The sequence below is a fragment of the Neovison vison genome, chromosome 6 (genome assembly GCF_020171115.1).
Source record: "Neovison vison isolate M4711 chromosome 6, ASM_NN_V1, whole genome shotgun sequence".
Lineage (NCBI taxonomy): Eukaryota > Metazoa > Chordata > Mammalia > Carnivora > Mustelidae > Neogale > Neogale vison.
The window spans coordinates 12,327,695-12,341,401 of record NC_058096.1 but is presented as its reverse complement, the minus strand read 5'-3'; the positions used below and the strand labels follow the sequence as shown (position 1 = coordinate 12,341,401).

At 40.9% G+C, this 13,707-nt stretch overlaps 1 pseudogene; it reads left to right on the top strand.

Moving 5' to 3' along the window:
- The first annotated feature begins 878 nt into the window (after positions 1–878).
- On the top strand, positions 879–4,733 carry LOC122909996 (annotated as a pseudogene).
- The last annotated feature ends 8,974 nt before the right edge of the window (positions 4,734–13,707 follow it).

Genomic DNA, 13,707 nt, shown 5'->3' with positions numbered 1-13,707 from the left:
TTTATTGTGGAAGAAGGTTTGAACTGTCCTGTTTTATCTAGCAACTAAAAGTGTATGTAACCATCTGTTATGGTATCTTAAAATTGAGATTTTGACTGAGACTCCAAGATGGGGTAAAAATGACACACCAAAACATGTGTGAGACAGATTGCCTCCCTCCCCTGGAGGGATCCTCAGAGTGGATGTTGGAGAATTAAATCCCTCCTGCCCTAACCTGCCTCCCACATTTTGGCAATATTAAGGACTGGAGCAAATAGTGACCAAGATGACTTCATAAGAAGGATTTCCTTGGAGACGGGCTGGGCTGTGAGTTCCACTTCTGCCTGGTAGAGGAGGTGGAGGGTATCCCCTTGCCTCAGTTCAGCTGCGAGGAGACTTTGAGGAACCATTCTCAGGTCCTGTGGGTTCCCAGGTGTTTAGGGTTACAGTGACCAACAGGAGAGTCAGGCAGCTAAGCTGATTTGGTGGAACAACGAAGATGAGCCAGACAGGTTGTCAACCAGGTATGAGTTTGCTGATTTAAACTTCACCTGGAATCTTAAATTCTGCCCAATATAACCTGGAAGGATAATGATTTTCCAGAAGTGAGAATCCAAGTGTGAAAAGGCCCAAGGGGAGAACTTCCTGGGTCATGGGTGAGCAGCTTGGGGTGAGAGTGCAGGGAGCTTCTGAGGGGCCAGGAGATAGTTGGTTCTAACTACACCAGGCTAGAGGGCGCAAAACCAGGTTATGATGGAACCAAGTCAAGGGAAAACCATTCTTTCCATTTTGTCCCCCATTTCAACTTAGGAATGGAAATAGCCCAGAACAGGTAAGGTGAAAAAGAAAGCAGGGCCAGCCACACACCCTTCCCCTACTAAAGGAAGGTGTCCACCAACATGTACCACTTGGAGGAGAGGGGTAACAATTCTTGTCCTGGAGAGAAGACTGAAGCTTTGATTAATATCTTGGACTGGATACTATCATTCTGTCACTGAGATTCTGTTTGCAACTAAGTAGCTGTGTAACTGTTTACTCCCTAAGAGAGTACACCCAAATTGCAATAATATAGGGAGGGTTTCTTTACAAAGTGTCAAATGGGAAAGGTATAGACAGCATGTAGGAGAGATCCTCAGGGGATTAGGAACCCATGTTAACAGCCTTGACCCACAGGGGTGTGGAGAAGGCGTTCTCCCAAAGAAAGAGAGCTATGAAGAGCAAACCACCTTGGGAGGATTGCCCTTCAATCAAGGGATGAAGCCAGCTGAGTTGACCTCACAAGGAGAGAAGCAAGAGATTAAATTCTTTGACCTTGCTCTCGTCCGTTTGTCCAGTTTCTTGCTGGGGCTCCCCGTTGTCCAAGTTCAACAAGCATCCATAGGGCACATAGCATATTGATGTGGTCCACACGACTCTGGTTGATGAGTGGATCTTGAGGGGCAAATGGAGGCAACCCCAAACACAACCTGCCCTTGTCTTCATCCAGAGGCAAAGGAAAGGCTGTCCTTACCAAATAAGTTCTAAGGTCATAGTAGGAAGCAACATTCAAAATATTCCGTTTTGACTCCATCCTTCTTGCTCAACATACCGATTACTCAGACTACCTGATTATAGCTCTCATTTCTGGCTGCGTTCAAAAGTGTTGATGTCATTAACAAATGCTACTCTAATAAATATCAATGGCTAGCCACAGTAGAAAGAGAGAGACAAAACAAGAAAATTTAACTAGGGGAGAGAAGGAACCACCCCCCCCTGCAAAACCTCCCCCAAAACAAACAAATAAACAAACAAACAAAAAAAAAAATGGGGAGAAGAAACAAATGAGACCTTGACAATCTTGCTGGAAGCATTTATGCCTTTTGGACTGCGTTGGAGATTGAGGAAAATCAGAAATTAATGATTGCTAATTAAAATCATGGACTGGATTTTAATTGCTACACTTCCTTACTCGTACACAAGAATGACAATGAGGAGTAGTTGCAGGTCCCTGCAGTGAGTCAGCTGGCCCCGTTAGTATATAGCAAGCTGGCTGCATTTGAGGACCACTTGGTCCCACTCTTACTGGTGGAGATACTGGGATCCAAATGACATCCCCACTTGCCTTTCCTGACCATCTGGCACCAAGAGAATGCCATGGTAGGCACTCAGCCCCCGGGGGCCTTCTGGCACAATCAGAGCCCTCCTCATGGGGATAAAAATGGGCTGTGGGAAAAGTTTGGTTGGATATTTCTGTGCTTCAGGGGTGAAACTATGGGAAGATTCTTCACCTTCTTTAAAATCCTCAAAGGCAGGATGATCTTTAAATAGGTCTGTTTCCCTCTGCTATTTAATGTGTGGAATCACGCTTTTCTGGTCTCTAACAGAGATATTTAATTCTCATGCAAGTTAAAAAAGAATAAGGAAAAAACATGATTTTCAGTAAATTCATAATATATTTGGGCTGGGAAAGAATCATAGAGATGCTTCGTCTCTGTGTCTCACTCCACAAATAGAAAGGCTGAGGCCCAGCCTGGTTCGGAAGTCATGGATCTAATGAGTGGCAGGGATTGTGGACATCTGGGCTGTTACATGTCCAGCACCCTTCCCCTCTTCTTGGGAAAACTGCTCCACTCCCTCCCTCATTCCGGCAGTTTGGCTGAGGTAGGGCTGCCCATCTTGAAGGTCTTACCCAGTGTGTACCTCACCCCAGACCACCCCCTTCCTGGCCACAGAGATTGATTCTAGTGAGAACTAGAGCCAGTCTGAGTCCATCCCTGGAACTTTTCATGCCAAAGTTTGGAGGGAGAGTCCTCTGCTTACTCATTCCTCTTGAGTCATGACCCCAGAGCTGTCATCAGCCATGCCTCCCCACCCCAGCTATGTGAAACATCCTGACATGACCCTGACCTTCAGAGAGAAACAAAATATGAGGTGTAGATGAAGATCAAATGGTCGCCCTCCAGTTCTGTGGATATCCCTCACAGCATGTTCCCATTAAGAACCAGGTTTCTGTCACTTATTACCAAGAATCCTGATACACAGATTTCAGTCTAGAACCTAGGTCCCTAGACCGCAAGTACAGTAGTCACACCACTATACAAACTGTTGAAATATAATACCACGTGTTTATTGGTGCTTTGTAGTTTTCAAAATACAGTCTTTCAAGGCAACTAATTCAGGAGAATTACAATATCATGTAAGAGAAGAATGCTTTTCCAGCAAAAATTCATCAGTCTCTCACATTCTTTCCAAGAATTCCTTGTTTCCCTGGTTCTTTACACTTTTAAAAATATATATACAGCCAGAGGAAGGTCTCAGAGAATCAAGAGTCTTTAATGCCTGTACCAAATAGGCATTAAATCTCCCTTTTAACTAAGAGGAAGTCCTTTAATCTCAATGAAGACTGATCAAAAATGAAAGATTGTAACTCCTGAATCTGGAACAATACTAAAGAGACCATGTGTATCAAAGATGCAAGTTATGTATGTTAAGAGAGATCTGAGGCAAGGTTGCATTCACAGCAGAATTGGAAGGTAAAGTTTAAGAAAATTCACAGATTATAGTATAAAATAATTAAGAAATATAAAAGTTGGGAAAAAAGATAAAGTGTATGAGCAATCAGTCCAAGAGGTCCAACATCTGAACAATGCCAGATCAAGTAGACAGGGAAGACAAAATAAAGGAGAACAAATAATCAAATAAATAATACATGCCTAACGTGGAGCCCACTGAAATAAAATAAAATGCCAACTTCCCAGCCCAAGAAATGAAATAATCTCACACCAAGACTTAGCATTGTGAGATAACAGAACTCCAATGCTTCAGAGTCTAAAATTTCAAAAAGAGAAAAAAGTTGCAAGAATCAGAGTGGCATTACACATCTCATCAGCAACTCAACTTCAGAAGCTAGAAAGTTCAAAATTCAGAGGGCAATTATGTTTCAGACAAGAATTACATACCCAGTAAAATCATGATCTAGGTATGGTTGACATTTTCAGATGTAACTGAAGGTAGAAAATATATCTTCACCATATCCTTTCTTATTGGAATATGTGCTGCAACAAGAAATGTGAGATGTGAGGTTTCACTAAAAGAAAAGCAAATATTGGGGACTGACCTGAAGGATGCAGGTGTGGTGCCGGCGAGACCCAGGGAAGCGCCCAAGGACATCAGAATGGCAACATACACACCTGGTCAGCCCAGTCTTTCTCTGGAAGATCCAAAAACTCAGTAAACCAATGATCATCGAAATCATAGGGAAAAAATTGAATATCTTAGAAAAGAAAAGACTCTAAATATATATGGCACAGCATTCCTTGGAACAGCAGCTAGTTTCTCTGGAATAATGGCCAACTTCATTTTCAGACATTGCTTCAAGGTTAACCATGATGCTTTGAAGACATATGCATCACTGACTACACTTCCATTTTTGTCTACTGTAGTCACTTACAAGCTCCTTATAACGGATGCTTTGTATTTGGGCAATATAAGCCAGGAAAATTGTGTTCTGAGAAGTTCACTGATTAGCATAATATGTGGTGTTTTATATCCCTGTGGTTTGGCTTTCTCTAAAAATGGATGCCTTGCAGTCAAGTAGCATACTGTTCCATTGCCACCAAAAGGAAGGGTTTTACTTTACTGGTTCCTGCTTTGTCAGACAGAGATAAAAGCAATGATGATTCCTCTAGTCTTAGAGACGGCCTTTGGAATATTTAATGGTCTACAGCATTATGCAAGATTTGAAAGTAGATGAGAAAACTGTACATGAAGATTAATCAAAGAGTGAATGAATACTAAATCAGCACAATGGGGTTTTTTTATGATGAGGACTCAGGCATTGCTGAAGCAGTTAAAAGTAACTGGACAATTTGTTTCTGTTCCTTTGCCTGGTATACAGCATACTCAATAAATATTCAGTAATTCAGTAAAAAAAAAAAAAAGAAAAGCAAATATTTAATATATGGAAAGACACTCTCTGCCACATTTATTTTTAAACCACACTGAAAACCAATAGCTCACCTATAGATTGGATAAAATTTAGAAGATTGGCAACATAATTTGTTGTCCAGGAAAAGAGGTAGTTTGATACACTGCTGATAGAAATACAAGTTCTTATAACCTCTATGGAAAAGAATTTGTCAATATTGAACACAAGTACATTAGTATGTATCCTTTGACAGAATTCTCACTTTCAGGAATGGATTCCAAGAATATGATAAAAACATGAACACAAGGGAATTGCAGCACTATTTGCAATAGCAAGGACTGAAAACAATCCAAACATCCACCAGCTGGGAGCTGGGTGAATAAGCTGTACTATATCCACACAATATCAGCATTATACCTCTGAGAAAAAGAAAGATCTCTCCATGCAATAGAGATATCTCTAGAATAACTTGTTAAGTAAAAAATGCAAAATTTAAAAAAATGTGAGTTTTTTTAACATCTAAAAAATGGGAGGAGAGAAAGACTGAAATTTAAAATTTTAAATTGAAAAATGGGAGGAAAGAAAGAAAGAAATTTAAAAATTGAAGGATAAACAAAAAACTTTTAGAAAGTGCTCACTTGGGTGAAAGTCACAGTAAGGGAATACAGGAATAGAAGATAGAGTTCTACAAATATACCTTAATTTGTGCATTTGACTTTGGAATCATGTCAATATTTTATGTGAGTATAAAACTAAATGAAAAAAAATTTTCAAAAATTGAAATCGTTTATGTATTTAGTGGGTGGCAAACTGCATAGGGAAGAATTGTTTCAAGTGACTTTAAAACACAATTTTGATTGTACATATCTTATAGGAGATCCTCAAATAAGATACTCAAGTAACAATAACAAAAAATTGCCCCCTTCATAAAACATCTCAAATTGTTTTCAGTAATCATGTTGTTCCTATTGCTGATACTTAAACTGTTATTAAAGACTGTTTAAGTGTATATTGCATATTGAATAATTATGTTCGTATTGTTTGGAACAGGATTTTAACTTTTGGAGAAAAGAGATACCGCTAAGAAATATAAGGTTAAGTGAAACTTCTACAGCTTTAATTTTGAATTGGAAGTATTTGTATGAACTCATGGTATTTTTTATCTTAAAAAATAAATATATCCTAGCTCCCTGCATTGAATAGCTCCCTGCATGTAAGCACCCTTAGCACTCAGATTATGGTAGCTAAACACCATTTCCCATTAAAAGAAAACCAGGAGTCCTTGGGGAAATAGCTGAATCCATGGTCTGGGGTAAGAAATGTACAAAATGAGCCCGGACCATCTTGTCATTCCAGAAAACAAGGAAATTACAGAAACCAAGACAAAGCAAACTACTAATGTAACTAACATGAAGAAACTCTCACTGTTCAAATAGGTGATCTGTGCATCACTAATGGTAGTAGCTGTAATGGATTGGAACACAGCAAATAGATGTAATTACATTAACTCATAATGATTTAAAAAATTCCTTTCACTGTTCACTGGGAGGAGCTAGAAAGCCCAATAATTATTTTGAAAGCTGGCAATTAAACAGACAAGTAAATCACACACGTATCTCACCTTGGGGCACCTGGGTGATTCAGTTGGTTAAGTGTTGAACTCTCGATTTCAGCTCAGGTCATGATGTCAGGGTTATGAGATCGAGCCTGGTGTGTGGACTCCGTTCTGGGCATGGAGTTTGCTTAAGATTCTCTCTCTCCCTCTCCCTCTGCTGCTCCCCACCCTGCTTATGCTCTTTCTCTCTCTCACTCTCGCTCTCAAAAAAACAAACATTTATCCCACCTTGATATGAATTGTTCCTCAGGTAACTGAATAGATCGTGAAAGAAGGCTTTTCTTTTTTGTTCATTTTTAAAGGACAGTAGCTACTAAATGAAGAAGGAATAATAGAGGAAGGTGATCCCCATTCTTGCAAGGCTTAATGCATTAAAGAATTGCTGCAAGGACTATCACTGGCTAGTAATATCACAAAAAAAGAGACAACCAGACATTTTGTGTCTCTTGGACAATCTTGCCGAGAAAAAATCAAACCAAAGCCTCTAGATCTAACTTTACTTCCCAGGAAATACTAGGAATGGGGAATATGATGAGCTCCACTATGGTGTCCAAATGCCAAGCTCTTCAGGGCAAATAGCCCATTTCCTCAACAAATAAATTGCAAGTTGAAAAAAAGAAAGTGGGAGGAGGGAGAGAAAAATCTGTAAATTTAACTAGACTTCAGAGCCATAGCAACCAACTGCAACACATATGCTTTATTCTTTTGCTCCTGATTTGGGTAAATTGACTATAAAAGCAATTTTGAGACAAACTGGGAAAATTTGAACATTGAAGGGATATTTGATGCAATTAGATGATTATTATTATTAAATTCTAGGTAGGATAATAGTATTATGGTTTTATTTCTTTAAAAAAAGAATCCTCCTTGAGAGATACATATCAAAATATTTACAGATGAGAGGATATATTTAGAATTTGCTTTGCAGTCATCCAGAACACAGGGGAGTGGATGGGAGTCCAGATAAAACTAAATTTGTCACAACTTGATCATTGCTCAGGTTGAGTGGCCATTCCATGGAGTTCCATTGTGCTGTTTTTGCTGCTTTTGCAAATGTTTGAAGTTGTATACGACAAAAAAAAGTTTAAGTCATGTAAAGTTTGCATTCACTGTACTATACCTATGCTTATTAAAATGTTAACTCTTTACCAAAAATCACTCTGCTTTATTCCTATCCTTGAATGTAACTCTTAACCAAAAATCTTCGAAGAAAATGGACACTCTAGAGAAAAGTGCTGGGTTTATTTTAAAGATGTGTATACCCACAAGATAACATTGTCTGCTCACGTGTGGTAGCCTGAATAACAGCCCTCCCCAAATATCCCTATCTTTTTTTAAGATTTTATTTACTTATTTGTCAGAGACAGAGATCACAAGTAGGCAGGCAGGCAGAGAGAGGAGGGAAAGCAGGCTCCCTGCTGAGCAGAGAGCCCGATGTGGGGCTCGATCCCAGGACCCTGAGATCATGACCTGAGCTGAAGGCAGAGGCTTTAACCCACTGAGCCACCCAGGCACCCCCAAATATCCCTATCTTAATCCCGAAACTTGTGAATATCACTTTGTATGGCAAAAGGGACTTTGGAGATGTGACTAAATTAAGGACTTTGAGATGGGGAGACTCTCTGGGTGGGCCAAATGTAATCCTAAGTATCTTTATAAGAAGGAGGAATAGAGACATTTGACTACAGAAGAGGAAGATCACACGAGAGCAGAAGGCAATGTGATGTGGGACCACAAGCCAAGGAGTGAGGGCAGCCTCCAGAAGCTGAAAAAGGCAAGAAAACAAGTTCTCCCCTGTGGCCACCAGAAGCAACCATCCCTGGAAACACTTAGATTTTAGTACCCTAAGACTCATTTTCAGCTTCTGACTTCCAGGACCTTTAGATAATAAATCTGTGCTGCTCTAAGCCTGCAAATCTGTGGTCATTTGTTACGCCAGCCATAAGGCAGTAATACACCTCTGTTTGTGGATCCTGGGGGGTAGCTTGCAGGACACAACCACCTGGTTGTGTCCCAGCTCTCTGCCAGGAAAAGGGGGCTCCCAGCAGCTGAGGCAGAGTATTGTAAGCATCACACAAAGTGGACATAATACAGTGGCCTGCTCTGGTTATTGTCCAATAAATGTTTGTTCTCCCTTTTTAGGTTTCTTCCTTTTACCTTCTCCCCTTCACCTAATCTGTAAACACAATGACAGATAACAAGTGTGCACATTTCCTATAAAAGAAAGCACCATCAAAAAACAACTTCACCTTCAAGCTTCAGGTTATAAATTAGAGGAAAAAGAAAAACACTGCCAACAGATAAGGTCTTTGAGATATTTGCTAATAGAAATATGTGGTTACTATCTCAGAGAGTTGACCTTGATGAGTGTGTTAGTTCTTACTAATGATAAAGGGAGAAACACACTATTTTAATCTGTTTTTCTACCAGGGTACTTTCATGGGTATTTTAAAGTCAAGATTAATACCAAACCAAGAAATTCATTTTAATAATCAGTACTTGTCAGGTAAAAGTGAAAAATCCGAACTAGTGGAATTAAATTGTGTTCAATTTGAAAATGGATGAAGGAAGGAAGGAAGGGTTAGAGACAGTTATTTAGGTTCTAATTGGATACTGGAAGAAATGAGATAACAGGAAAGTCAGAGTCCTGTCCTGGCAGCATTCCACAAGAAGCCTATCAAGCCAGACAGGCCCAAGATGGCGGGTGCCATGACAGGAAACCCCTGACTAAATAAGGAAGAGAATGCAGGAAACCCGGCTTCCAAGAAATCCCGCCCCAAGTGACAGTATTATACCTCCTTGTTCGCAGCTGTCCCTGAACGATAGAAACCCATACCCAGGACGCAAAGCTCCCTCTCTGGACCTCACCTGTTCTCACAAGTCTAGAGTATATTTTCGTTTTAATAAACTTTCCTGCTCGGCTCGCCTCATGTTACTCATCTGCTGTATTGTGTCTGACCTTGAATTCTTTCTCCTTACAAGACCAAGAGTCTTTGGTGACATCTTTGGGACAGGCTTGGTCAAGCCTCCAGGGACAACAGGAGGAAGGGAGGGAGACAGAAGGAAGGAAGGAAGGGAGAGAGGGAGGGAAGGAGGGAGGGGGTACAGAGGGAGGGAAGAAGGAAAGAAAGAAGAAAGACAGAAGGTGCAAAGGTTAATTTTACGTGTTGACTTGATCACAGGATGCCTAGATATCTGGTTAAACACTATTTCTAGGTGTGTCTGTGTGTTTCCAGAGGAGGTTAGCATTGGAATCAGTTGACTGAGTAAAGCAGATGACCCTCCCCTAAGTAGATGGACGCTTTCAATCCACTGAGGGTCTGAGTAGAATGAAAAGCTTGAATTTGTTCCCTATCCAAGTGATGACCTGGGACCCAGATCCTCTGTGTGGCTCTCAGACCTCCAGTCTTAGTCTGGAATCTGTATCATCAGCTCACAGGCTCTCATGCTTTTTTGAACAATACCACTGGCTTTTCTAGGTCTTCAGCTTACACCAATGATTGATATTATTGGGATCTATCTATATGGAATATCTCTGTATGGGATCGATCGATCTATCTATCTCTCCTAAGGAGATTTATTTCAATAGATTGACTCCTTCAATACATTGGCTCTGTTTCTAATAGAGAACACTGACAGAAGGAAATAAATAATACAGAAGGAAGGAAAGAAAAGAAAAAGGTAAATTAATCCACAATTCCTTGATTTTAAAAAGGCTATGCAAAGATGTGAAAATCCTGCCCGAAGCCCCAAGCAGCCTCCCACTTTCAATCCACAGATTTACTTACACAAATTTGACAAGCTTTAGGAAAGTCTATAATCTTCTGGAAGCCTTGGCCCAGCCTCACTTCCCAGGTAGGTGTACACAGGGAGGAGACTAGGTTTCAGACCATGCAACAGGTTGGCTCAGCTGAGCGTGTGAGGTGCTTTCGAGCTGACTCTGCCACAACCTATGGACAGATTGTACTGTGAAGAGCACCTCAAAATCCATGCGTAAATTCTGATCATTTGCAGACATAATTCTTTAGAAAGAGGTCATTGACTTAAGCTGTTTGATTTTGGTTTGGGTTTGGGAAATGGTTCTTTTTAAAACAGCATTTATTTGGTTTACAGATCAGGTAAAATTTACCCACAGTGAAAAACATAAATCTTTTTGTTTGTTTTGCTTTTTTTTTTTTTTTTTAATTTTAGAGAGGGAGAGAGAGAGGGAGAGAGAGCGAGCTGTGGGGGAGGGGCAGAAAGAGAAGGAGAGAGAGACTCTTAAACAGGCCCCATGCCATGCGGGGCTCCATCCCACAACCCTGAGATCAGGACTTGAGCTGAACCCCTGAGTCTGATGCTTAAATGACTGAACCACCCAGGAGCCCCTGGAAAGCACCAATCTTAAATGTACAAATTGATGAGTTTTGAAAAATGTTTATACTTATGTAATTCACATCTGTGTTTAAATAGAAAACATTTCCATCACACCCAGAACGTTCCCTTTTGTCTCTCCCCAGTGTCTCCCCAACGGCAACTCCCAGAGGCAACCAGTTACAAAAATGATGTTTTTTGCTAGTTTTGCCCTTTTCAGCATCACACATATGGATAGTACTGTATGAGGTTGTATGTGCTTGGCTTCTTTCCTTCAAAGTCGTACCATTTTGCATTCCCGAGCAGTGCTTGAGATTTCCAGTTGTTCTATTTACTCACCAACATTTAGCACTGTCAGTATTTTTTTTTTTTAAGATTCATTTATTTATTTGAGGAGGGGAGGGGCAGAGGGAGAGAACTTGAAGCAGAGTCCTCACTGAACACAGAGCCTGATCCCGTGGGCTCAATCCCATGTCCCTGAGATCATGACCTGAGACGAAAGCAAGAGTCTAGCGCCCAACCAACGAAGCCACCCAGGCACCCCAACACTGTCAGTATTTTTAATTTTGCACAATCTGTCATATAGAGAGGTATCTCTTGGTTTCATTTGCATTTCCCTGATGACTAATGATGTTAAGCATTTTTTAATGTGTGTATTAGCTATTTCCATATCTTTCTTTGTGAAGTGTCTGAGTCTATTGTCATCTTTTAAATTGGGATTCTCTTTTCATTACTGAGTTATAGATTCTGTATAAAAATTCTTTATTGGGTCTATAACTTGTAAGTGTTTTCTTACAGTACCTGATTTGCCTATTTGTTTTCGGTTCAGGTCTTTGATGGACATATTTATAATAGTTGCTTTAAGGTCATCTTCCTTCCAAACCAGAAGTCCCAGTTTTCCTGTGTCTTTGTAATTCCAGTGTTGGGGTGTGTGTGTGTGTGTGTGTGTGTTTATGGAATTCCGACCACTGTGTCTTTGTAATTCCAGTGTTTTTTTTTTTTTTAAATGGAATTCTGAACACTGTGGATGACAAATCTTTTCCAGGTCAAAGCCCACAATTCTGAAAATTAGCTCAGCCAAGTGGTCAGTTCTGAAAATTAGCTCAGCCAAGTGGTCGTTGGGTTTTGCTATACTCACTCATAGGTCTGCAGTTAACAGCTGGTCATGGGTGCCTCCCCTCCCCCTCCCCCACTCACTCTCCCTCCTCCTTCTCCACTTCGCCTCCTCCTCCTCCTCCATCTCCTCCTCCTTCTTCTTCTTGTGGGGCCCAAAGCAGGGCTTGAACTCATGACCCAGAGATCAAGACCTGAGCTAGATCAAGAGTTGGATCCTTAACCAACCGAGCCACCTAGCCTGGAATTTCTTATACAGCTTCTTAACAGTTGTAGAAATCAAAGCCAAAACAAGTCACAAGGTCAACCCACACCTGAAGGATGGAGAAATGTGCTTTTAGCTTTGAGGGGGAGATACAAAGTCACTGTGTATACAGGAAAAGAACGGTAGCCATTTTTGCAATATGCCATACACGTATATTACTTTGTGGGAGTGTAAATTGGTGAACTGAGGCTTTTGAGGACTATTTAGCTTTGTACCTAGTAAAGCTATCTATTAGTTATACTTCTGATACATACTTAGGAGAAATTAGTGTCTATGTCCACTTACTCATAATAGTCAAACCCAGAAAACAATGCAAATGTTCATCAATAGAAAAGTGGAGAGATACATTATGGAATATTCACATGGCAGAATACCGTATGGAAAATAAAAGGACAAAGACCACTTCCTGTAGCAATATGGTGACTAAAAGGACCCGACACAAAAGGATACGTATTTAGTTGGGGTTTGAAATTGGGCAAAACTGATCTATAATGGTAGAACTCAGAACCTTGGTGTGAGGGGGAAAGAGGGGAGTTATCAGGCAGGAAGGAGCATGAGAGAGCCTGCCCGGGCACTGGAATGTTCTCTATCTTGATGTGAGTGATAGTTGTGTGTAAGTGTGTGGACTGTGTATGTGACATTTGTCAAGCTGTATCTGTGAAGTTTAGGCATTTAATTTATTGTAAGTTATTCACTCATTTAAAAATATATTTTAAAGATTTTATTTTTTAAAGTAATCTCTGCACCCAACGCGGGGCTTGAACTCCTGACCCTGAGATCAGGAGTCACATGCTCCTCTGACTGAGTCAGGCAGGCATCCCTAAAATAATTTTTAAAGGGTGGTGGTGATGCCAAGTTCATGTGGTTGGAGTAGAGAGGAGGAAAGGGCACTGGGGCCTGGCAGGACCAGAAATTGTTTTCGGCCAAGGGGAGCTTAAACTTGAAGGAGCCAAGATGGAGGGCGGTTTAGGAACTGGCAGACAGAAAGGCAAGAACTACCTCCTACCTGACTCAGCTACTCTCACACTCTACATCCAGTCCACCTGTTAACCTTTGTTGTTTTTTTAAAAAAATCATTTATTTGAGAGAGAGCACAAGCAGGGGGAGCTGCAGTCAGAGGGAGAGGGAGCAGCAAGCTCCCCACTGAGCAGGGAGGCCAACTTGAGGCTGGATTCCAGATCCCGGGATCAGGACCCCTGCTGAAGGAGACACTTAACCAACTGAGCCACCCAGGTGCCCCTCCACCTGCCAATCCCCCCAACTCCAACCTTCCAAACTTCTAAGTTCAGAATGAGAAAAGCAAAATATTATATAGTGACTCGGACAGAGAAATGTAATCTGGCTGAAATGTATAAAAATGCATACGACCCAAATTAAGGAAGAGCTGGTAGAAGAATTTTTCTGTGCAACACATCCTGCAAAGTCAGACACATCAAACCTGGTGTCCGGGCAAAAGCTTCAGTACCGGGCTGGGGA